Source organism: Mobula hypostoma, chromosome 24 (assembly GCF_963921235.1).
Source record: "Mobula hypostoma chromosome 24, sMobHyp1.1, whole genome shotgun sequence".
NCBI lineage: Eukaryota > Metazoa > Chordata > Chondrichthyes > Myliobatiformes > Myliobatidae > Mobula > Mobula hypostoma.
The window spans coordinates 1,845,225-1,870,293 of record NC_086120.1 but is presented as its reverse complement, the minus strand read 5'-3'; the positions used below and the strand labels follow the sequence as shown (position 1 = coordinate 1,870,293).

At 44.3% G+C, this 25,069-nt stretch overlaps 1 long non-coding RNA gene across 1 annotated transcript; it reads right to left on the bottom strand.

Moving 5' to 3' along the window:
- Positions 1–1,240: 1,240 nt before the first annotated feature.
- Positions 1,241–13,393, bottom strand: LOC134337519 (uncharacterized). Its single transcript, XR_010016015.1, has 3 exons — positions 13,303–13,393; positions 7,660–7,697; positions 1,241–1,311 (listed from the first exon to the last, which is right to left on the bottom strand). It is a non-coding gene; the product is annotated as an uncharacterized LOC134337519 (long non-coding RNA).
- Positions 13,394–25,069: the final 11,676 nt, after the last annotated feature.

The window sequence follows — 25,069 nt, the reverse complement described above, 5'->3', positions numbered from 1 at the left end:
CTGTCACCCTGTACCAGTAACATCTTCCTGAGGTGCATCTGTTACTGACCTCCTCTCCACCCTTTCACAGCCATGTGGATCAGCTCCCACAAAGTTGGGAACCCAACCCTTCCCGTCTCCGTGGGCTCCTTTTTCACTTCCCAAACCCTACAGACCCCCATTAAGCTTCCTGTCCCTGAATCTGAGACCAGGCGTTGACTTCTCCCACTACCTGCTCCTCACCCAAGCCCTCGATCTCCAGTGCACTCCTCATTCCAGATTGGGCTCACTGCCCATGTTCCCTCATTCCTTACTGATCCCTGGAGCAAATCTCTGGCTACATTGCACTCTGTTGGGCCCCAAACTATGACCACCCTCCCCTCAATCCCATTTCACCCCAGTCTACACACACATTCCACCTCTCACCAGGATGTCCAGGCATCATTCAAGAGGGATAATCTGCAAAAGGTGTGTGGTCTAGATGACGAACTTGGCTGAGGACTAAAGATCTGTGCAGACCAACTGGCTGAACTATTTACGGACGTATTAATGAATGCTCAATGCAATGTACTGGGTGGGGAGAGAGCACAGCTGCAGCAATGGATCAGGGTTCATCTGCTCACCCAGTGGAAAAGCACCTGCAGAGGAGGCGACTGGCACTGAATCGTGGTGCAGTGAGAAAGTGTGTAGAGATCTCACTGGAAGGTGCTGGGGCCATGATCTCAGCTCGTAGAGTGAGGGATCAGCCAACTGGTACTGAGATGTGGGGAGTGAACCCTTGGCATTCTCCACCCCTGGAACATCATGGGTGCAGAGTTGTTCAGTACATTTGATAGATTTATGAGTGGCCCAGTGTACAGTGGCTGCCTCACCATGCCAGAGATCTGGGTTCAATCCTGACCTTGGGCGGTGCCTGTGTGGAGTTTGCACATTCCCCCTGTGGCTGTGTGGGCTTCTCCCAGGTGCTCAACTTTACTCTCACACCCCAAAGATGTGCAATTTGGTGGGTTAATTGGCTGTTTAAAATGTCCCCTGGCAGGTGGATGAGTGGGGAAGTGATGGAGAGAATAGATTACAAGGAATGATGGGAGTCAGTCTGTGAGCTGGCATAGGCTTGACGGGCCAAACAGTTTCTTTCTGTTTCAGAGAAAGAAGATGATACAGATGGTGGAATGCTTTAACAGTCGAAACGCCGACTGTACTCTTTTCCATAGATGCTGCCTGGTCTTCTGAGTTCCTCCAGTATTTTGTGTGTGTTGCTTGGATTTCCAGCATCTGCAGATTTTCTCTTGTTTGTGATAGCGTATCTGTGTTTCATTTGCCATATCCCTTCTGCAAGTAGGGAAAGAAATACTGAAAGTAATCATAATTTTAAGTGAATTGGCACATACATGTTCTCAGAAAAACGTTAATTATTTCCCCAGTTTTGTATAATTTTCTGAGTTACATGTTCGTTTGAAACCATGGAAAAAAAGGCTGTTTTCACTCACGTGGCTGGTATAATTGAAAGGTTAAAGTTGCATGGAGACAGTGCCATAAGCACACAGAGTAATAATTTGGATGCAGAGTCTTGCTGATACCAGAAGGTGATAGTTTATTGGAGTATTTTTATATTTTGTGTTATATTTTTGATCATTCAGAATTAAAATGAGATATTCCCATGGAATAACAGAAATGATAGTTAAACTAAAACAGGCCTGAATGTTAAATGAATCAAAGTATAAACGGGAAAAGGATTGAACTTGATTTAATGTACATCTCATTGCCTATTGTTATACAGTTAACTGGATGTGTGAAACGTCGACTGCACCTCTTCCTAGAGATGCTGCCTGGCCTGCTGCGTTCACCAGCAACTTTGATGTGTGTTGGATGTACTGTCATTTACTTTCATTCCATAAAGTACTACACTAGTAGCAAAAGATGTGCGTGCACACACGCGCACACTTTAGAGGAAACAATGAGTTTAAGCCCTGTATAATCTAATATATTTGGTTGGGAGATGCCATAAGACAGTAAGAAATAGGAGCAGAAGTAGGCCATTCGACCCATCGAGTCTGCTCCACCATTCAATCATGGGCTGATCCAATTCTTCCAGTCATCCCCACTCCTCTGCTTTCACCCCATACCCTTTGGTGCCCTGGCTAATCAAGAACCTATCTATCTCTGCCTTAAATACAACCCAATGAGTTGGCTTCCACGGCCACTCGTGGCAACAAATTTCACAGATTTACTGCCCTCTGACTAAAATAATTTCTCCGCATCTCAGTTCTAAAAAGACTTCCTTCAATCCTGAAGTCACGCCCTCTTGTTCTAGAATCCCCTACCATGGGAAATAACTTTGCCATATCTAATCTGTTCAGGCCTTTTAACATTCTGAATGTTTATATCAGATTCCCCCTCATTCTCCTGAACTCCAGGGAATACAGCCCAAGAGCTGCCAGACGTTCCTCAAGCAAGTATATACAGTAAACTTTGATGGTCTTACTAATCAAAAACCTATCAATCTCTGCTTTAAATATACCTAATGACTTGGCTACCAGAGCTGCCTATAGCAATGAATTCCACACATTCACTCACTACCCTCTGGCTAAAGAATTTCCTCCTCATCTCTGTTCTTAAGGATGTCCTTTTATCTGACACTGTGTCCACTGTTCCTAGACTACCCCATGATACACTCAGTGGCCACTTTATTACGTGCCTCCTGTACTTAACAAAATGGCCACCGGGTGTATGCTCATGATCCTCTGTTGTTGTAGGCCATCACTTCAAGGTTTAGCATGTTGTGCATTCAGAGATGCTCTTCTGCACACTCTGTTGCATAGTGTGGTTATTTGTGTTACTGTCACCTTCCTGGCAGCTTGAACCAGTCGAGCCATTCTCCTCTGACTTCTCTTGTGTGTGTTTAATATTCCAATAATATTCGAGTAATTTTGTATATACAGTGCCTATAAAAAGTATTTACCCACCCCCTTGGAAGTTTTCATGTTTTATTGTTTTACAACATTAAATCACAATGGATTTAATTTGGCTTTTTTGACACTGATCAACAGAAAAAGTCTCTTTTCTTTTAAAGTGATCTAAATTAATTACAAATATAAAACACAAAATAATTGATTGCATAAGTAATCACCCCCCCACCCCCTATAATTTGACACACCAAATCATCACTGGTGCAGCCAGTTGGTTTTAGAAGTCACATAATTAGTTAAAAGGAGATCTGTTTTTGGAGACCCGTGTGCAGTCAAGGTGCTTCAATTGACTGTAGTAAAAATACACCTGTATCTGGAAGTTCCAGCTGCTGGTGAGTCAGTATCCTGGCAAAAACTACACCATGAAGACAAAAGAATACTCCAGGCAACTCCACGAAAAGGTTATTGAAAAGCATTGTTTTCCAGCAAGACAACGACCCCAAGCATAAAGCCAAAGCTACACAGGAATGGTTTAAAAACAACAAAGTTAATGTCCTGGCAGAAGTAGAACGGTTCATCGGAAAGGCAAGGTCAGGCTCAGTGCCAGGACCTAATGGAGTGCCGTATAAGGTGTTCAAGAAGTGTGAACAGCTGAGGAAATACTTGTGGAGAGTGCTAAAGGTGGTGTGGAGACAAGGTGTTGTTCCTTTGTCATCGAGTGAGGCTGACGGAGTATACATCCCGAAGGAAGAGAATTCTTCTACATGGAATCAGTTCCGACCAGTTTCACTCCTGAATGTAGAGGGGAAGATTATGTTTGGCATTCTGGCAGAATGAATATCTTCATTTGTGATAGAGAATGGATTAGTAAATACATCTGTGCAGAAGGCAGGTATACCAGGCTTCCCAGTTGCTGGTGAATGCAGCAGGCCAGGCAGCATCTCTAGGAAGAAGTACAGTCGACGTTTCAGGCCGAGACCCTTCGTCAGGACTGACGAAGGGTCTCGGCCTGAAACGTCGACTGTACCTCTTCCTAGAGATGCTGCCTGGCCTGCTGCGTTCACCAGCAACTTTGATGTGTGTTGCTTGAATTTCCAGCAACTGCAGAATTCCTGTTGTCCAGGCTTCCCAGGATGCCTTGAACATTCTAGTATGATATGGCATACCATCCAGGAGTCAAAAAGGTTGAGAAGAAATCTGGCTGTAGTTTGGCTTGATCTGGCAAATGCGTATGGTTCTGTTCCCCATGTCCTGATTGAGTTTGTGATGGAATTCCTATGGATTCTTGCTAAGGTGAGGAACTTTGTTATGCAGTACTACAACGATTTCCGGATGAGGTTTTCCACTCAGCAGTTTACAACTAGGTGGCAGAACTTGGATGTTGGAATCCCAATGGGATGTGCAATTTCACCCATCCTTTTTGTGTTAGCCATGGAGGTCATTGTGAGGGCTGCAGAATCAGTGAGACCAGGTGTCGCACTCGATGGCGGAGAGGAGTTACCACCAATACGAGCGTTCATGGACGATCTTACCCTTTGGGGTCCCAGCACGGAGGCAGTGGAAAGTATGCTATCTAGACTCAAGGAGCTAATGGATTGGGAAGGATGAAGTTCAAGACCAAGAAGTCAAGGAGCCTTGTTGTTAGGAGAGGAGAGCTGGTTGACTTTCATTTCACCCTTTGTGGAGAGGAGATTCCATCCATTCAGGACCAACCAGTTAAGAGCCTTGGGCGATGGTACACAGAGGAGCTGAGAGACACCAAGAGGGTTCAAGAGACAGGAGAACAGATCAGCAGAGGTCTGATGTCTGTCGACAAGTGTAGCTTGCCTGGCAAGTTGCAGTTGTGGTGCTTGTAGTACGGACTGATGCCACGGATAATGTGGCGACTAACTGTCTATGAAGTGGCAATGTCCCATGTTGAGGCAATGGAACGGAAGATCAACAAGTATGTGAAGAAGTGGCTTGGAGTACCGAACAGCCTCACCAATGTTGCAATCCACAGTAGCCAGACAAAGCTTACCATCACAGTGCAATTCCTTGTTGAAGAGGTCAAGGTAGCCAAGATAAGATCATTCTTGATGCTTCGAGACTCAAAAGACCCTGTCATCAAGAACACCCAGCCAGATGTGAGATCAGGCAGGAAGTGGTCAGCCCGTGTAGCAGTTGATGAGGCAGAGTCTAGATTGAAGCACAAGGAGACAGTTGGGGCTATCCAGCTAGGCCGCCAGGGACTTGGATGGACAACCCATAAGTGGTGGCCATCTTCTACAGGTAAGGAGCTCCATGAGCCTGTAACACAAGAAATATGAGAGGTAGAAGAGGAGAAGAGGCTAGCTAAAACAGCTGACCTGGCCGGACAAGGGGCTTGGACCTGGTGGGAAAGTGTTGAACAACGACATCTATCTTGGAATGTTCTGTGGCAGATGGAACCGCTCCGCATTTCTTTTCTATGCAGAGCAGCGTACGATCTGCTCCCAACACCTGCCCACCTCAGCACCTGGTATGAAGATAAGACAGACAGGTGTGTTGCTTGTGGCGAGAAGGGAACACTTCAACATATTTTGAGTGCATGCAGAGTCAATTTTTCCAGCAGCATGTACACTTGGAGACATAACAACGTTCTCAAAGTTGTAACAAGCGGTTGAGCAGACAGTACTGCAGCACAACTTATCCCGTGCCCCATGCTGCACAGAACATCGCATATCATTTGTGAAAGAAGGCTCCAAGTCAAGGGTGTACAGCGCAGGCTCACGATCAAGCATACTTTCTTCAGCCGATGATTGGTGTGTCAAGGCCAACCTGGACAGGAAAGGCAGTTTCCCGGAGCAAATAGCTTTCACAACATTGCATCCGGATATAATCGTATGGTCTGACACCAGTAGAGAAGTGGTTATTGGTGAACTCACAATCTCCTGGGAAGACAACATCGATGAAGCCCATGAGAGCAAGTTAACCAAGTATGCAGAATTAAGAGATTTAAGTGACAGAATTAAGTGCAGAGACAGAGGGTGGAATATCTCATGCTATCCATTCGAAGTAGGCCGCCGTGGGTTTATTGCGTTCACTCTCCAGAAGTGGCTGCGTGACCTTGGCTTCACTAGAAGAGAGATCAAGTCAACCAGCAGGGCTGTAGCTGAGGCAGCAGAGAAAGGATCAGCATGGGTGTGGACCAAGTATGTCCAGAGGGGCAGATAGTCAGACAGTGTATACATATCTTGCAAACCCTCCAGTAGTTGCATAGACACCTGAAGAGCAGACTATCTGTTGAATGGAAGTGACCAACAACTCTGATAGAGGCAGATGCCAAGTTTTTAAGCTCACCAGTGGGAGGTGGTGCTTTAGCACTGCTGGCCCACCACCTCGAGGGAGTCTTGATCATAAGCGGGCCGAAACTCCTGAAGACAGGTGGCAGATCAACTGATGATCCCACTGGTGATAGCACAGGACAGTTAACATCTTAGTCCACATATATTTTTTAACTCTTTTAACCCTGGAGTGCCCAAGTCCGAGTCCGGACCTCAATCCAGTTGAGAATTTGTGGCTGCACTTGAAAAGGGCTGTTCACTCACCATCCCCATGTAACCTGACAGAGCTTGAGCAGTTTTGTAAAGAAGAAAAGGGGAAAATTGCCATGTCTGGATGTGCAAAGCTGATTAAGACCTATCCACACTGACTCAAAGCTGTAATTACTGTCAAAGCTGCATTTACTTGAAGGTGGTGAATACTTATGCAATCAATTATTTTGTGTTTTATATTTGTAATTAATTTAGATCATTTTGTAGAGATTTGTTTTCACTTTGACATGAAAGAGCCTTTTTCTGTTAATCAGTGTCAAAAAAGCCAAATTGAATCCACTGTGATTTGATGTTGTAAATCAATAAAATATGAAAACTACCAAGGAGGACGGTGAATACTTTTTATAGGCATTGTATATATCAGCTGATTGAGGATTCACATTCATTGAAAAAAATTAATTAAAGTTTATATGTATAAACATGTGAATTGTAAACACCACCACACTACCATGTCATACATCACACCTCACTTACAGAAAACATGAACTAGACTCACAGTTCTGACTCCCATGTCTTCCATTGAATTTGGTTAATGTTTTGAAGTTGCAAAACATAACATTGACAAACCCAAGATGCAGAAAGACATTCAAGTTTAAACAAAGCACAGTGAGTAATGGTGGAACAGAGCAGCCATGTTCTTTGGAAGGGAAGATATGATCAAGTTTATAAAATAAATATAAGAGTTCACAGGTTCATAAATAGCGAGAACCAGGTTATAATAATCATTAAAAAAAAAAGCAGAAACGGCTGGCTACATCAGAAAGTTTGACCAGTTTGATTACACAATAGATAACTGGCTCATGTATACTGAACTAATTCAGCAATATTTTGAAGGAAATGAAATAGCCAGTGAGAAAAGAGTAACAATTTTGCTGAGTACATTAGGTTTAAAGGAATACTGTTTGCTTCTAAGTTTGACTGCTCCAACCAAACTACCAGATATGAGTTTTGTGAAAATTGTTAAAGTAATGCAGGAACATTTAGAACCAAAGCTGTTGTTGATTGCAGAAGGCTTCAAGTTTCATAAGTGGAATCAAAAAGAGGAATCCATTTCAGCATATGTTGTTGGATTTGAGTAGATTGTCTGAGCATTGTCAGTTTGGTAATGGGGTTAATGATACATTAAGGGATCATTTAGTTTGTGGAATCTTACAAGAAAACATTCAAAAACAACTCCTAACTGAAGCACCACTTACCTTTAAGCGAACAGTTGAAATTGCTGTTTCAATGGAAACTGCAGACAGAGACATAATTGAGTTGCAGTCAGGAATGAAAGTGAGCATGAATAAACCTTCAGCATCTAAACAGAAATCAACCTGGCCAAACAAATTGTGTTATCATTGTGGCAGGGGTTCACATACACTAAACAAATGCTGATTTAAAGGTCAAACTTAAAAAATGCCACAAAATAGGACACATACAAAGAGCATGCCAGGTGAGAAAAATAAATGGACTGCACAGAGAGAAGAAAGAAATAAAAAGACAAGCCACAGTTTCAAAAAGATCACTAATCCACATGCTGTTGATGAGGAATCTGATAATGATGAGAGTGACACAGGGCTGTGCGGCCTTGAGATTCACGGGCTGAAACTTAACAATAGACAAGCAACATGGCTTATGCCAGAATTGAACAGCAAATTAATTTAAATGGAATTGGACACTGTCTCATCTGTTTCAGATACAAAATGACTTTGAATGGCATTTCAAAGATACTAAACTGAAGCGTGCAGATATCCAACTAAAAACAGGTGCTGGAAAAAAAATAACTCCTGTGGGAATGACATTGTCAACAGTGAAATACAACAACCAACAAACAACGTTGAGCTTGTATGTGCTAAAAACAGAAGGGGACATGATTGGATCTACAAATTAATTGGAGGTCCATCCACAATTTGCATACCACATCTACTGTAATGAAGCTATATGAAAGTGACTTAAGAAACGTACTGGAAGGTGGCACAACTGTCTCCATGCTGAACACCATGAACTGTTGCCTAACCAAAGACAAGCAAGTGTTGGTGCCAATCTCCGCATCTGATTGGAAAGCATATTGGACCAAGGAAGGACCAGGCTTCTCAGAGGAATTGTGAAACTGATGAAAACAGTAGTCCAACTACAACAGTTTTTGTAGGCAACATATCTGAGAAAGCTTCTGATATGTTAATCAGGCAGTTACTTGCAAAATGTGACTTGGTTTTAAGCCCGAAGAGAGTTTAAGGAGCTTCAGGAAGGTTGCAAGCATTCGACTTTTGTGAATATAAAGATCCGGAATCTACTCTGTGTTTATTAAGGTTATTTCATGCACTTCAGTGGGAGACAAAAAGCCCAAAGCCCAGCTGGATGAATAGAAGACCAAAAAGAAAGGAGTCGATGGAAACACAAATACAGAGGTTTTCTCAGATGATGTTGTGGGTGAAGAACCCAAGAGGAGAGATCAGATCATAAAGGGAGCAATAGAATAATTAATAAGAGAGTACTCCAGTGAATTAAATGCAACTTCTGAAGATCAAAATGCACAAACTAGAAGAAGAAAGGTGGTACTGCTGTCAGAACCATTTCCTGCAGTTTCAAAGCCAGCTCCTACTCAGAGGAGGCCCCAGAACTTGAGGTTCTGTTCACAGCCACAGCTTGAATTATATACATCATCATGCTACCATGTGATACAGGCGTGCCTCGCTTAAAGTAAACACTAAATAGACTGACAGTTTGGACTCCGGTGTATTCCTTTGAATTGATTTAAGGTTTTGAAGTTACAAAATATTAACAGTTTCTGCCCATAGAGCTGCCATTCACTGGATGTTTTTTTTGCTTTTCCCACCAATCTCTCTAAACAAGTGATTGATGTGTATGAAAATGCCAGGAGATCATATGACTCCATCATAATTCTTCCTTCTTCTGATAGTTGGCCAGAAAAATAATTGAACCTCTTGACCATGTCTGCATGCTTTTATGCATGGAGTTGCTACCACATGATTTGCTGATCAGATATTTGCTTTGACAAGCAGGTTTGCAGGTGTACCTAGTAAAGTAGCCACTGAATGCAGGAAACATCCTCTCCATGTCCACTCTATCTAACCTTTTCATTTCTAGGATCATTCTTATGAACCTCCTCTGGATTCTCACCAATGCCTGCATAACTTTCTTAGATAGGGGGTCAAAACTGCACACAATATTCCCAGTATGGCCTGACCAGTGCCCCATAAAGCCTCAGCATTACATTGTTTTTTTTCTATTCTAGTCCTCTTGAAATGAATGCTAACACTGCATTTGCCTTCCTTACCAACGACTCAACCTCAACCTGCAAGTTAACCCTTCAGAGAGCTCCCAAATACACCCATTTCTGAATTTACTCCCAATTTAGAAAATAGTCCATGACTTTATTCCTTCTACCAAAGAGCATGACTATACACTTCCCTACACTATATTACCTCTTCCATTTCTTTTCCCATTTTCCTAATCCTAAAGCCTTCTGTGGACGCCAGCATCCACAACACTACCTGCCCTCCACCTATCTATCCACAAACTTGGTCACAAAGCCGTCAATTGTGCTTGAAAGATTAGGTTAACCAGCCTACCATTTCCAGCCTTTTGCTTCCTTCCTTTCTTAAAGAATGAAGTGACATTTGCAATTTTCCAGTCCTCTGGAACCATTCTCAAATCTAGTGATTCTTGAAAGATCACTACTAATGCCTTCATGATCTCTTCAGCTACCTCTTTCAGAACCATGGGATGTAGTCAGTCTGGTCCAGGAGACCTATCTACCTTCAGATCTTTCAGCTTTTCAAAGCATCATCTCCTTAGTACTTGCATCTACACTCACTTCTGCTCCTTGACACTTGTATTTCTGGTATACTAATGGTATTTTCCATGGTGAAGACTGACACATAAAATACTTAGTAAGTTCACCTGCCATCTCTTTGTCCCTGATGACTGCCTCTCCAGTGTTATTTTCTAGTGGTCTGATATCTATTCTCACCTCTCTTCTACTCTTTATATATCTGAACAAAACATTTGGTATTCTCTTTTATATTATTGGCTCAGTTACCTTCATATTTAATCTTTTCCCTCCTTATTGCTTCCTTCATAACCTTGCATTGATTTTCAAAAGCTTCCCAATGTTCTAGCTTCTCACAAATTTTAATATACCCTCTGTTTTGCTTTAATGCTGTCTTTGACTTTCCTTATCGGCCACAGTTGCCTTATCCTCCCTTTAGAATAACGATGGCAGAATCCCTTCACCGCAGGGTATTAGCCAACTAGATAGGTTTCCACAATTCTAATTTGGTTTGGAGGGACCTTATCAAGGTTGACAAGTGTATGGGTTTGTGATCTGTTCTGAGTAGAAGCTTCTCTGTTTAATGAAGATCTTGTTAGATCTAGTCTTTGGTCACATGTTGACATGTTCAAAGAGCAGAGACCCCAGGGTCATCAGGTGGAGGTTAATGGGGGTGTTGAAGATCTAACCAACAAATCACAATCAGTAAGGATAGGCAGCAACACCTCTACTGTGATTGTCCTTAACACTCTACTCCATGTACGCTCAAGACTGTATGGCTAGGTTCTGCTCTATCTCCATCTATAAGTTTGTAAACAATGCCACTGTAGTGGGCTGTGTCTCAGATAATCATCAGTCAGAGTATAGGAAGGAGAGAAAGACATGATGTCAGGACAACAACACCTCAATGTTAGCAAAACAATAAAAACTGGCCACGGCCATTGACTTTGGCGGAGGGGGGAGAAGGTGTTACACATGCTCCGGTTTACATCAAGTATTAACATGGACAGAGTTGAGAGTTGAGCACAGTCAACATCACCAGTGGCCTGTCCTGGTCCAGCCATGTAGATGCCAGGGCCAAGAGAGCTCAGCAGAACCTCTACTTCCTCAGGAGGCTAAAGAGGTTTAGTATGTCTCCTTTAACCGTCACTAAGTTTTACAGATGCACCTTAGAAAATGTTCTATCCTGGTGCATCATGGCTTGCTGTGGCAGTAGCTCTGCCCTTGACCTCGAGAAATCATAGTGAGTTGTGGACACTGCTCAGCTCATCACAGAATTAAGCCTGATTTTAATTGACTTGCCCACAGAAGGCAGAGGGTGGTAGTAGATGGAGAGTATTCTGCCTAAAGGACTTTGATTGGTGGTGTTCTGCAGCACTCTGTTCCAGAATCCCTGCTCTTTGTGATTCTTATAAGTAACTTGGATGAGGAAGTGGGTGGATGGGTTAGTAAGTATGCAGATGACACAAACGTTGGTGGTGTTGTGGATGGTGCATAGAAACTTGTCATTGGTTATAATGGGACATTGATATGGTGCGGATCTGGACTGAGAAGTGGCAGATGAAGTTCCATCTGGAAAAGTGTGAAGTGATTCACTTGCTTTATATGGTTGAACTTGAAGGCAGAATACAATGTTAATAGCAGAATGTGGAGGAACAGAAGGATCTTTGGGTCTACGTCCATAGATTCCTCAAATCCGTAGATTCCTCAAAGTTGCCAGCAAGTTGATAGAATGGTTAAGAAGTCAGAAGGTGTGTTGGTGGTCATTTGTCGGGGGATTGAGTTCAAGAGCCACAAGATAATGTTGCAGCTCTATAAAAAGCAGCCAGCTAACCAACCACACTTGAAGGATTGTGTTCATTTCTGGTTGCCTCATTTTAGGAAGGATGTGGAAGCTTTAGAGAGGATGCAAAGGAGATTTACGGGAAGCTGCCTGGACTAGAGAGCCTGTCTTATGAGAAAGGTTTGAGCAAGCTAGGTCTTTTCTCTTTGGAGCGAAGGAGGACGAGAGGTGACTTGATAGAGTGATAAGGTGAAAAGAAGCATCAATAAAGTGGACAGCAGTGCCTTTTCTCGAGGGCAGAAATGAATAATCCACGAGGGCATAATTTTAAGGTGATTGGAAGAACGTATGGGGGTATATCAGAGGTGGGTTTTCTACACAGAGGTGGTGTGCGCGTGGAATGCAATGTCTAAGGTGGCGGTAGAGGCAGATACATTAGGGACATTTAAGAGACTCTTTGGTAGGCACATAGCTGAATGAGGGAAGTGTTAGATTAATCTTGGAGTAGGTTAAAAGGTCACCATAGTATCATGGGCTGAAGGGCCTGTGCTGTGTTGTACTGTTCTATGTTCTACCAGCAATGTCTGCATGTAACAGCAGAGGGCAGTGAATGCATTCACAAACAATTCATGCAACACACACAAAATGCTGGAGGAACTCAGCAGCTATAGAATAGAGTACAGTTGACGTTTCAGGCTGAGACTCTTCAGCAGGACTGGAGAAGATAAATGAGGAGTCAGAGTAAAAGGGTGAGGGCAGGGGAGGAAGAAACTCAGGTGATAGATGAAACCGGGAGAGGGTTAGGGGTGAAGTAAAGAGTTGGGAAGTGAATTGCTGAAAGAGATACAGGGCTGGAGAAGGGGAAATCTAATAGGAAAAGACAGAAGGCCATGGAAGAAAGAAAAAGGGAGAGGTGCACCAGGGGAATGCGATGGGCAGGCAAGGAGATAAGGTGAGAGAGTGAAATGGGGAATAGAGAAGGGTGGGCGGGGGGAGGAATTACCGGAGAAATTGATGTTTATGCCATCTGAATGGAGGCCGCCCAAACAGAATATAAGGTGTTGCTCCTCCACCCTGAGTGGGGCCTCATCATGACACTAGAGGAGGCCGTGGATAGACATGTCGGAATTGGAATGGGAAGTGAAATTAAAATGGATGGTGACTGGGAGATTTCTCTTTTTTGGATCTAAATTGGGTCTCACCGATACACAAGAGGCTGCTCTGGGAGCACCAGATACAATAGATGACCCCAACAGACTCACAGGTGAAGTGTTGCCTTACCTGGAAGGTCTGATGGGGCCCCGAGTAGTAGTGAGGGAGGAGGTGTAGCACTCATTGTATTTGTTCCACAATCAATTCATTCTGTTTTTACTCCACACTGACCTTTGCTGAGTCGATAATGAACTAGGAAGCTTCAGACAGGACTCTGCCTCCTTTAGGGACTTTGGACAATATCACTGGTTGGTGAATGAATAATTAATTATGCAATCTGTATTATGCATGGCTGTGTGGCTTAGCACTACTCTAAGGTCATCTTGAATTCCAGCAATGACATTAGTGTTAGATGAATTCTGGACGGTGATGAGTCAGAGTATAAGAGTGAGATAAGAGGTGCAGCATTGAAAACCTCTCACTCAGTGTCAGCAAAACTAAAGAGCTGATTGCTGACTTCAGGAAAGGGAAGGAGGGTGAAGATATACCTGTGAACCTAGCCAGTAGAGTTAATCACAAGGAAATTGTGCCAGGGTCTGTAGGAGGTTTGGCTTGTTACCAAACACTCTAACAAATCTCCAAAGATGTACTAGTGAGACTGTCCTGACCAGTTGCATCACTGTCTGGCATTGCAGTTCAAAAGCATAGGAATGTAAGAGGCTGCAGAGAGTAGAGAGTAGTGGGCCACATCCAGAAGATCCTTCCCCACCATCTGCAGTATTTACAGAAGATGATTTCTCGAGAGGCAAAATCCATCATCAAAGATTCCCGCCATCCGAGACGTGCCAGCTTCTTGTAACTACCATCAGAATCAGAATCAGGTTTAATATAACCGGCATACATCGTGAAATTTGTTAACTTTGCGGCAAGAGTACAGTGCCATACATGATAAATATAGAGAAAAAAGCCTGAATTACAGTAACTGTATGTATGCATAGTAAATAGCTAAATTAAAATTGTAGTGCAAAAACAGAAATAAAAATGAGTATTGAGGTAGTGCTCATGGATTCAGTGTCCATTTAGAAATTGGATGGTAGCGGGGAAGAAGCTGTTTCTGAACCGCTGACTGTGTGCCTTCAGGCTTCTGTATCTCCTTCCTGATGGTAACAATGAGAAGGGGGCATGTCCTGGGTGGTGGGGGTCCTTAACAACGGACACAGCCTTCCTGAGGCATTGCTCCTTGAAGATGTCTTGAATACTATAGAGACTAGTACCCGTGATGGAGCTGACTAAATTTACAACTTTCTGCAAATTATTTCGATCCTGTGCATTGACCTCCCCTCTTTCCCAACCCCCCCCAATATGAAACGGTGATGCAGCCAGTCAGAATGCTCTCCGCAGTACATCTGTAGTTTTCAGGTGCTTTAGGTGACAAACCAGATCTATTCAAACTCATAGTGAAATTTACTGCTGATGCCTTCTTTATAGCTGCATCAATATGTTGTGGCCAGCTTAGTTGTTCCAGGTATTGACACCCAGGAGCTTGAATTTGCTTGCTGTCTCCACTTCTGATCCCTCTATGAGGATTGGTTTGCATTCCTTCATCCCACCCTTCCTGAAGCCCACATTCAGCTCTTTGGTCTTACAAACATTGAGTGCAACATCGTTGCGATGACATCACTCAACTAGCTGGCATTTTGCTCCTGTATGCCCTCTCATCACCATCTGAGATCCTGCCAACAATGGTTGTATCGTCAGCAAACAGTTTCCGTGGGCACACGCTTATTCACACAGGTTTTAATGAAGTCGGTGACAACTGTGGTATACTCAGCCAGACTCAAACATGAATCTCTGAATACAGTCCAGTCCACCAACTCAAAGTAGTCCTGTAAGTGCTCCTGTGCCTCCCTTGTTCATATCTTCTTAATCGTCACTACTAGTGCTATAATCTTCAGTCTCTGTCTACACTCAGGGAGTAGAAGTACTTCATCAGACTTTACAAAGTGTGGACGTTAGATAGCAAGGTAGGCACAGAAGCCTGAAGTCCCACACCACTAGGTCAAGAACAGCTACTTCCTTTCAACCATTAAGTTCACAAGGCAGAAGATCCCGATGGAGTACTTGGTAAAGCTCTGAAAACCTGTGCCAACCAACTAGTGGGAGTATTCAAGGACATTTTCAACCTCTCACTGCCATGAGCAGAAGTTCCCGCTTGCTTCAAAAAGGCAACAATTATACCATTGCCTAAGAAGAATAATGTGAGCTGCCTTAATGACTATCACCCGGTAGCACTCACATCGACAGTGATGAAATGCTTTGAGAGGTTGGTCATGACTAGACTGAACTCCTGCCTCAGCAAGGACGGAGACCCATTGCAGTTTGCCTATTGCCACAATAGGTCAACGGCAGATACAATCTCAATGGCTCTCCACGTGTCTTTAGACCACCTGGACAACACAAACACCTACGTCAGGATGCAGTTTATTGACTATAGCTCAGCATTTTCAACATTTTCATATGATGTAATTTGACCTTTTCCGAATCTTTCTTATTAACTTAAAATATATGAATAGAGGAGCGGAGTTGATGATATTATTGAATGCATGTGATTTAAGATATTGGTCTAGCCTTGTTTTGTTCCGTTTGCTTTCTTTTTGGGTTTAGTATTTAGTTTTTTTGGGGGGTTTTTCTTTGCATTATTTTTTTCTTTTTATTTCTTTTTTCTCTATGATTAACTATATTAAGCGTTTGGAAGTCTATTACACCTGTATTATTTGAAGTTTTTTTGTACATGTTTATTAACAATAAGATTATTCCAATCTCTCTGTATCAATATTGTTATTCTGTTTATAATTTTGGAAAATTAATAAAAAGATTTAAAAAGAAAGAAAGGAAGCTCAGCATTTAATACCATCATTCCCACAATCCTGATTGAGAAGTTGCAGAACCTGGACCTCTGCAATTCAATCCTCGACTTCCTAACTGGAAGACCACAGTCTGTGCGGATTGGTGATAACATCTCCTCCTCGCTGACGATCAACACTGGCACACCTCAGGGATGTGGGTTTAGCCCACTGCTCTACTCTCTATATACACCTGACTGTGTGGCTAGGTATAGCTCAAATACCATCCACAAATTTGCTGATGATACAACCATTTTTGGTAGAATTTCAGGTGGTGACGAGAGGGTGTACAGGAGTGAGATATGCCAACTAGTGGAATGGTGCCGTAGCAACAACCTGGCATTCAACGTCAGTAAGACGAAAGAGCTGATTGTGAACTTCAGGAAGGGTAAGACGAAAGAGCACATGCCAATCCTCATAGAGGGATCTGAAGTGGAGAGTGAGCAGCTTCAAGTTCTTTGGTGTCAAGATCTCTGAGGATCTAACCTGGTCCCAACATATCGATGTAGTTATAAAGAAGGCAAGACAGCGGCTATACTTTATTAGGAATTTGAAGAGATTTGGCATGTCAACAAGTACACTCAAAAACTTCTATATCTGTACCGTGGAGAGCATTCTGACAGGCTGCATCACTGCCTGGTATGAAAGGGCTACTGCACAGGACCGAAAGAAGCTGCAGAAGGTTGTAAATCGAGTCAGCTCCATCTTGGGTACTAGCCTACAAAGTACCCAGGACATCTTTAGGGAGCAGTGTCTCAGAAAGGCAGCGTCCATTATTAAGGACCTCCAGCACCCAGGGCATGCCCTTTTCTCACTGTTACCATAAGGAAGGAGGTACAGAAGCCTGAAGGCACACACTCAGTGATTCAGGATCAGCGTCTTCCCCTCTGCCATCCAATTCCTAAATGGACATTGAAGCTTTGGACATTACCTCACTTTTTTTTTAATAAACTGCATTTCTGTTTTTGCATATTTTTTAAAAATCTATTCAATACACATAACTAATTTACTTGTTTATTATTATGTTTTATTTTATTTATTATTTTTTCTTCCTCTCTGCTAGATTATGTATTGCATTGAACTGCTGCTGCTAAGTTAACAAATTTCACATCACATGTCGGTGATAATAAACCTGATTCTGACTTTGAGGTTCTTAAACTAATCTGCACAACCTTAATCACTAAAGTTTAGCAGCAGTCTGACCACTTTGATTACGTTGTTCTCCTGTAAATATGTTTATCTGATACCAGATACCATTGACAATAACCTCAGTGTGAATATGACCTTATCTTTGAGTGAAAAAGTGTTTCTCAGATCCCTTCTAACCTCGTACACCTCACCTCACTTTATGATCTTTGATCTAAGACTCCCCTGCCATGGCAAAAAAGTTAATCTTATCAGTGCTGCTCATTATTATATATAAAAATATATATATATCAGGCACAGCCCCTTTAGTCTCCACTGCTCCAAGGATAACAAACCCGGCTTATCCAGTCTCTACTCAGTCTTCTGACTTTGACTTCCGGTGCCAAGTGCATTATGTCCATAACGAGACAGAGAGACAGAGACAGAGAATTCTGCAATGCCCCATGGAGGGAAGAGGGCATGACAAAGGACAGAAGAAGTCATGGTCATTTACCGCAACCAAGGGTTGTGTCAACTATTTGTGCTCAAATACCATCTTTGAAGCTCTTAGACTTCCAAGGTTGAGAGAGTGGAACTGCTCCAGTGCAATGGCTTTTCCACTTTAAAAACTCCCACACAGGTTCCTCTATCATCGTCAGGTACAAAGGGCAACCAGTCAATCATGTAGCTTATTATTTCACTGAGATAAAGTTTGTGCAAGCCATGCATAAAGATAATTTCAAACATGTTTGTCGGGTTGTACAAAGGGAAGAGCAGTAAGAGTTAAGAATATAGTGTTACTGTTACAGAGAGAGTGCAGTGCAGGTAGACAAATGAGGTGCAAGGGCCAAGTCCTGGTAGAATGTAAGATCACAAGTTCATCTTTGTCATACATTGTCCATTCAAGAGACCTATACAGCTGGGTAGAACTTGTACTTGAGTCTGGAGAAGCATATTTTCATGTTTTTGTATCTTTTGTCCAATGGTAGGGGTAGAAGAGAGAAAGCATGGGGTGGGTGGCTGTTGTGCTGAGGTAACAGGAAGCTTGCAAGAGTCCATTGCGAGGAGCTTGGCTTTTGTAATGTGTAATGTGCCCACAGTGTTTTGCATTTTCTTGCAGTCTTGGGCAGAATATTTGCCATACTAAGCTATGATATATCCAGAGAGAATGTTTTCTATGGTATATATATAAATAGGTGCTAAATTTCTTCAGTCCCATAAGGAGGTCGAGGCATGTGCATACTTTCTTGGCCATGGCATCAACGTGGTTAGACCAGGACAGGTCGATGTTTACTGCTAAGAACTTGAAGCTTTCAAGCCTCTCAACATCAGCACCGTTAATATATATGGTATCCTTGGTGTTGTCTCACTTCTTGAAGTCAATAACCAGCTCTTTTGTTTTGCCGACATTAAGGACATTAAGAGGAAAGTTGTTTTCATAACACCATGTTACTAAACTCTCTATCTCCTTCCTGTACTGTGATTCAAAGACCCAGTTGGAAAACAAGGCATTGACTCCCAGGTCTAGGTGTTTGGAGGTGAGTTTACTTGGAATTTTAGTTTTGAAGGCAAAGCTGTGCTCAATAGATAACTGTCTGATGTAGCAGTGTTTGTTATTCAGATGCTCCAGAAGTGAGTGTGGGGCAAGGGGGCAAGGGAGATGGCAAATTATGATGGGACAAGGCTTGGGTAACTGTGTGCTACGAACAGCCACTTGATGCATTTTACTAGGGTGGATTTCAGAGTCACCAGGCAGTAACCCTCTACATCATGCTTAATCAAGTGCCAGCCTAAAATGTTTCTTGAACATATTATTTAAATCAGGACAGTGGTAGGTGTTGTGGATGGGGAGGTCCCAGGGTTTGATAGGTGTTGTGGATAGGGAGGTCCCAGGGTCTGGTATATGCTAGTGATGTGATGTCCCTGCATTTGGTAGGTGTTGGGAATGAGGATGTTCCAGAATTTGGTAGATGTTGGTGCTGGGAGGTCCCTGCATTTGGTAAGTGTTGAGATGGGGAGATCCCAGAATTTGGAAAGTGTTGTGGAAGTTGTCATCCCAGGATTTGGTAGGTGTAGGGATGGGGAAATCCCAGGATTTGGTAAGAGTTGTGGATGGGGAAGTTCCTAGATCTGGTAGGTGTTGGGGATGAGGAGCTCCCTGGATTTGGAAGCTTTTGTGGATGGCAAGGTAACAGGATTTGGAAGGTGATGGGGAGGGGATGGGTGTTCTCAGGATTTGGAAGGTGTTGGGGATGGGTGTTTTTTCAGGATTTGGTAGATGTTGGTGGTAGGAGGTCCCTGCATTTGCTAGGCATTTGGGATTCATCTATCCCAGGATTTAGTAGGTGTTGGGGATGGCAAGGGCCCAGAATTTGGTTGGTGTTGAGGACGGGGGTTGTGCCAGAATATGATAGGTATTGTGGATTGGCAGGTTCCAGTGTTTGGTAGGTATTGGGATGGGAAGCTTCCAGGATTTGAAAGATATTGGGAATGGGGAGATGCCCAGATTTGGTAGGTATTTGGCGACAGGCAGATCCCAGGATTTGGTAGGTGTTGGAATGTGGATATCCCAGGATTTGGTAGGTCTTGAGAATAGGAAGGCCCCAGGATTTGGTAGGTGCTGGGGATGGCAAAGTTCCAGGATTTGGTAGGTGTTGGGGATGGGTAGTTCCCTGCATTTGGTTAGTGTTGGGGTTGGGGACGATGCAGTGACTGGTTGGTGTTGCAGATTGGAAGGTCATAGGATTTGAAAGATGTTGGGGATGTGGAAGTCGATGGATTTGGTAGGTGTTGGGGCAGGGTGGTCTCAGGACTTGGTAGATGTTGGTGGTGGTATATCCTTGCATTTGGTAGGTGTTGTAAATGGAGAGATCCCGGGATGTGGTAGGTGTTAGAGATGGGTAGGTTCCTGCATTTGATTGGTGTTGGGGATGGTATGGTCCCAAGAATTGCTGCTTGTTGGGGATGGAGAGGTCCCAGGATTTGGATGATGTTGTGTATTGGGTGGTCGCTGGATTTAGTAGGTGTTGGGGATAGGGAGTTTCTAGAATTGGGTAGGGATTGGGGATGGATAATTCCCAGCATTTGGTTGGTGTTGGGGATTGGGTGGTACCAAGAATTGGTTGATGTTATGGATGGGGAGGTTCCAGTGTTTGGTAGGTGTTGGGGATGGGTAACTCCCAGGATTTGGTAGGTGTTGGCAATGGGTAGTTCCCAGGATTTGGTTGATTTTGGGGATGGGGATGTCTCTGGATTTGGTAGGTATGTGGGGATGGGGAGTTCCCTGGATTTAGTAGGTGTTGTGCATTGGGTGGTCTCTGGATTTCAAAGGGTCGGGGATGGAGAGGTCCCAGGATTTGCTATGTGTGGGGGATGGAGAGGCACAAGGAATTGTTAGGTGTTGTGGATAGAGAGGGCCCAGGATTTGGAAGTTGTTTTGGGATGGGTAATGACCAGCATTTGGTTTTGGAGACAAGGTGGTACCAAGAATTGGTGGGTGTTGTGGATTGGAATATCCCAGGGTTTGGTCGGTGTTGGGGGTGGAGAGATGACAGAATTTGGAAGGTGGGCATTAGTAATTCTCCATATTTGGTTAGTGCTGGGGATGGGGTGGTCCCAAGGATTGTGGGGTGTTGGGGATGGGAAGTTCCCAGGATTTGGTAGGTGTTGGGGATGGAGAGTTCTCATGACTTGGTGGCGGTTGAGAATGGGTAGATCCCAGGATTTGGTAAGGGTTGTTGATTGGAAGTCCCTGCATTTGGTATTGAGGATAGAGAGGTCCCAGGATTTGGTAGGTGTTGAGGATAGAGAAGTCCCAGAATTTGGTAGATGTTGGGGATGATGAAGCAGAAGTCCCAGGTTTTGGAAGGTTTAGTGGATGTGGTTATCCCCAGATTTGGTAGGTGTTGGGGATGGCAAGGGCCAAGGATTTGGTTGGAGTTGAGGAAGGGGGAGGTCCCAGAATTTGGTAGGTGTTGTGGATTGGGATGTTCCAGTGTTTGGTAGGTGTTCAGGATGTAGAGGTCCCAGGATTTAGTAGGTGTTGTTAATGGAGAGATCCTGGGATGTGGTGGGTATTTGAGATGGGTAGATCCCGCATTTGATTGGTGTTGGGGGGATGGTATGATCCCAAGAATTGGTGGGTGTTGGGGATGGAGAGTCCCGTGATTTGGTTGATGCTGTGTATTGAGAGGTCTCTGATTTGGTGGGTGTTGGGTATGGGGAGTTCCCAGAATTGGGTAGGGATTGGGGATGGTGAGTCCTGGGATTTGATTGGTGTTGAGGATAGGGAGGTGCCACAATTTGGAATGTGTGGCGGATGGAGAGGCACAAGAAATTGCCTTAGGTGTTGTGGATGGAGAGGGCCCAGGATTTGGAAGCTGTTTTGGGATGGGTAATTCCCAACATTTGGTAGGTGTTGGAGATGGAGTGACACAAGGATTTGATAGGTGTTGTGGATGGGGAAACTCTAGAATTTGTAAGGTGTTGGGCATTAGTAATTCCCCACATTTGGATGGTGTTGGGGATTGGTATATCCCAAGATTTGGTGGGTTTTGGGGATGGGGAGGTCCCAGAATTTGGTTGATGTTGTGTATTGGGAGGTCCCTGGATTTGGTATGTGTTGGGGATGGAGAAGTCCCTGGATTTAGCTGGTGTTGGTGATTGGTCGTCCTAGAATTAGGTTGTTGTTGGGGATGGGATGGTCTCAAGAATTGGTGAGTTTTGGGGATGGGGAGTTCTCAGAATTTGGTGGTGTTGCATATTAGAAGGTCCCTGAATTTAGTAGGTATTGGGGATGGAGAGGTACCAGGATTTGTAAGGGGTTGAGGATGGGGATATCCTACGATTGGTAGGTGTTATGTATTGGGTGATCCTTGCATTTGGTAGGTGCTAAGGATGGAGAGGCACAGGGATTTGGCAGTTGTTGTGGATGGAGAGGGCCCAGGATTTGGAAGGTGTTGGGGATGGGTAATTCCCAAAGTTTGGTTGGTGTTGGGGATAGAGTGGTACCAAGAATTAGAGGGGGTTGCGGATGGGGAGGTCACTGGATTTGGTAAGGTTGGGTATGGAGAGATCCCAGGATTTGGTATGCGTTGGGGATGGAGAGGCACAAGGAATTGTGAGGTGTTGTGGATGGAGAGGGCCAAGGATTTGGAAGTTGATTTGGGATGGGGAGTTCCCAACATTTGGTTGGTGTAGAGGATCAGGTGGTACAAAGAATTGGTGGGTGTTGTGGATGGGGAGGTCTCTGGATTTGGTAGGGTTGGGGATGGAGAGTTCCCAGGATGTATGTTGGTGTAGGGGATGGAGTGGTCCCAGGATTCGGTCAGTGTTGTGGATTGGGGAGGCCCTGGGTCTGGCAGGTACTGTAGGTGGGGGGGGGGGGGAGTGTCCTGGGAGCTGGTAGGTGCTGTTGATAGGGAAGTATCAAAACTTGGAAGGTGTTGTGGATGGTGTCGTCATAGGATTTAGTAGATGTAGGCGATGGGGAGGTCCCAGGATTTGTCAGGTGTTGGGAATGGCAAGGTCCCAGGATTCGGTAGATGTTGTGGATAGGGAAGTCCACACATTTGGTTGGTGTTGGGAATATGGTGGTCACAGGATTTTGTAGGTGTTGGGAATAGCAAAGCGTAAGGATTTGGTAGGTGCTGGGGATGGTTGTTCTCAGGTTTTGGTAGGTGTTAGGGTCATGGAAGTCTCATGATTTGGTAGGTGTTGGGGATGGGGAGCTCCCAGGATTTGACAGGTGTTGGGAATGGGGAAGTCCCAGGATTTGGTAGGTGTTGGACGTGGCAAGGGCTCAGGATTTGGTTGATGTTGAGGATGGGGGTTGTCCCAGAATATGCTAAATGTTGTAGGTTGACAGGTTCCAGTGTTTGTTAGATGTTGAGGATGAGGAAGTCCCTGGATTTGGTAGCTATTTGGGACAGGCAGTTCCCAGGATTTGGTAGGTGGTGGAATGTGGATATCTCAGGTCTTGGAATGGGGATGCCCCAGGATTTGGCAGATGTTGTGGATGGCAAAGATCCAGCATTTGATTGGTGTTGGGGTTGGGGAGGATGCAGTTACTGGCTGGTGTAGCAGATTGGAAGGCCGTAGAATTTGGAAGGCATTGTGGATGTGGTGATCGATGGATTTGATAGGTGTTGAGGCAGGGTGGTCTCAGGATTTGGTAGATATTGGTGGTGGTATGTCCTTACATTTGGTAGGTATTAGGAATGCGAAAATCCCAGGATTTGGTAGGTGTTGTGGATGGGGAGGTTCCGGCATTTCGTAGGTGTTGGTCATGGCAAAGTCCAAAGTTTTGGAAGGTTTTGCTGATGTGGTCGTCCTCAGATTTGGTAAGTGTTGGCGATGGCAAGGGCCCATGATTTGGTTGGAGTTGACAATGGGGAAGGTCCTAGAATTTGGTAGGTGTTGTGGATTGGGATGTTCTGGTGTTTGGTAAGTGTTTGGGATGTAGAGGTCCCAGGAATTGGTAGGTGTTGTAAATGGAGAGGTCCTAGGATGTGGGGTGTTAGAGATGGGTAGGTCCCCGCATTTGATTGGTGTTGGGGATGGTGTAGTCCCAAGAATTGGTGGGTGTTGCGAACGGGGAGGTCCCAGGATTTGGTTGTTGTGTATTGGGAGATCCCTAGATTTTGGTGGTTGTTGGGTATGGGAAGTTCCCTGAATTTGGCAGGGGTTGGGGATGCTGAGTCCCAGGATTTGGTTGATGTTGAGATAGGGAGGTCCTACGATTTGGTAGGTGTTGTGGAGGATGGGCACATCCTAGGATTTGGTAGATGTTATGTACGAAAACCAATTTCCCCTGGAATCAATAAAGTATGACTATGACTATGACTACGGAGAGGTCCTAGGATTTGCAAGGTGTTGGGGATGGGTAATTTCCAATTGGTTGGTGTTGGGGATGGAGTGGTACCAAGAATTGGTGGGTGTTGTCGATGGGGAGTTTCCAATGTTTGGTAGGTGTTGGGGATAGGGAGCTCCCAGGATTTGGTAGGTGTTGGTATGGAGAGGTCCCAGGATTTGGTTTGTGTAGGTGTTGTGTTTTAGGAGATCCCTGGGTTTGGTCAGTGTTAGGGATCGGGTGTCCCAGGGTTTAGAAGTTGTTGGGGATGGACAGGTCCCAGGATTTGGTAGGGGTTGAAGATGGGCACATCCTAGGATTTATGTATTGGAATGCCCCTGGATTTAGTAGGTGTTGGGAATGAAGAAGTCCCAGAGGGACAAGGTTTTGGTAGGTATTGTGGATGGAGAGGTTCCAGGATTTGGTAAGTGGTTTGGATGGGGAGGTACTAGGGTTTGGTAGGTCTAGGGATGGACAGTTCCCAGGATTTGGTAGGAGTTGAAGATGGGGATGTCCTAGAATTTGGTAGGTGTTGTGTGTTGGAATGTCCCTGGATTTTGCAGATGTTGGGGACGGAGAGGCCCTAGGCTTTGGAAGGTGTTGGGGGTGGATAATTTCCAATATTTGGTTGGTGTAGGGGATAGGATGGTACCAAGAATTGGTTGGTGTTATGGATGGGGAAGTTCCAGTGATTGGTAGGTGCTGGGAATGGGGAGCTCCCAGTGTTTGGTAGGTGCAGGCGATGGGTAGTTCCCAGGATTTGGTTGATGTTGGGAATGGGGATGTCCCCTGATTTGGTAGGTATTTGGGGATGGAGAGTTCCCAGGATTTGATAGTGTTGGGGATGAAGAGGTCCCAGGATTTGGTTTATGTAGGTGTGGTGGTTTAGGAGATCTCTGGGTTTGGTAAGCGTTGGGGATGGGATGTTCCCAGGATTTAGTAGCTGTTGGGGATGGACAGGTCCCAGGATTTGGTAGGGGTTGAGGGTGGGATTGTCCTAGGATTTGGTAGGTGTGTG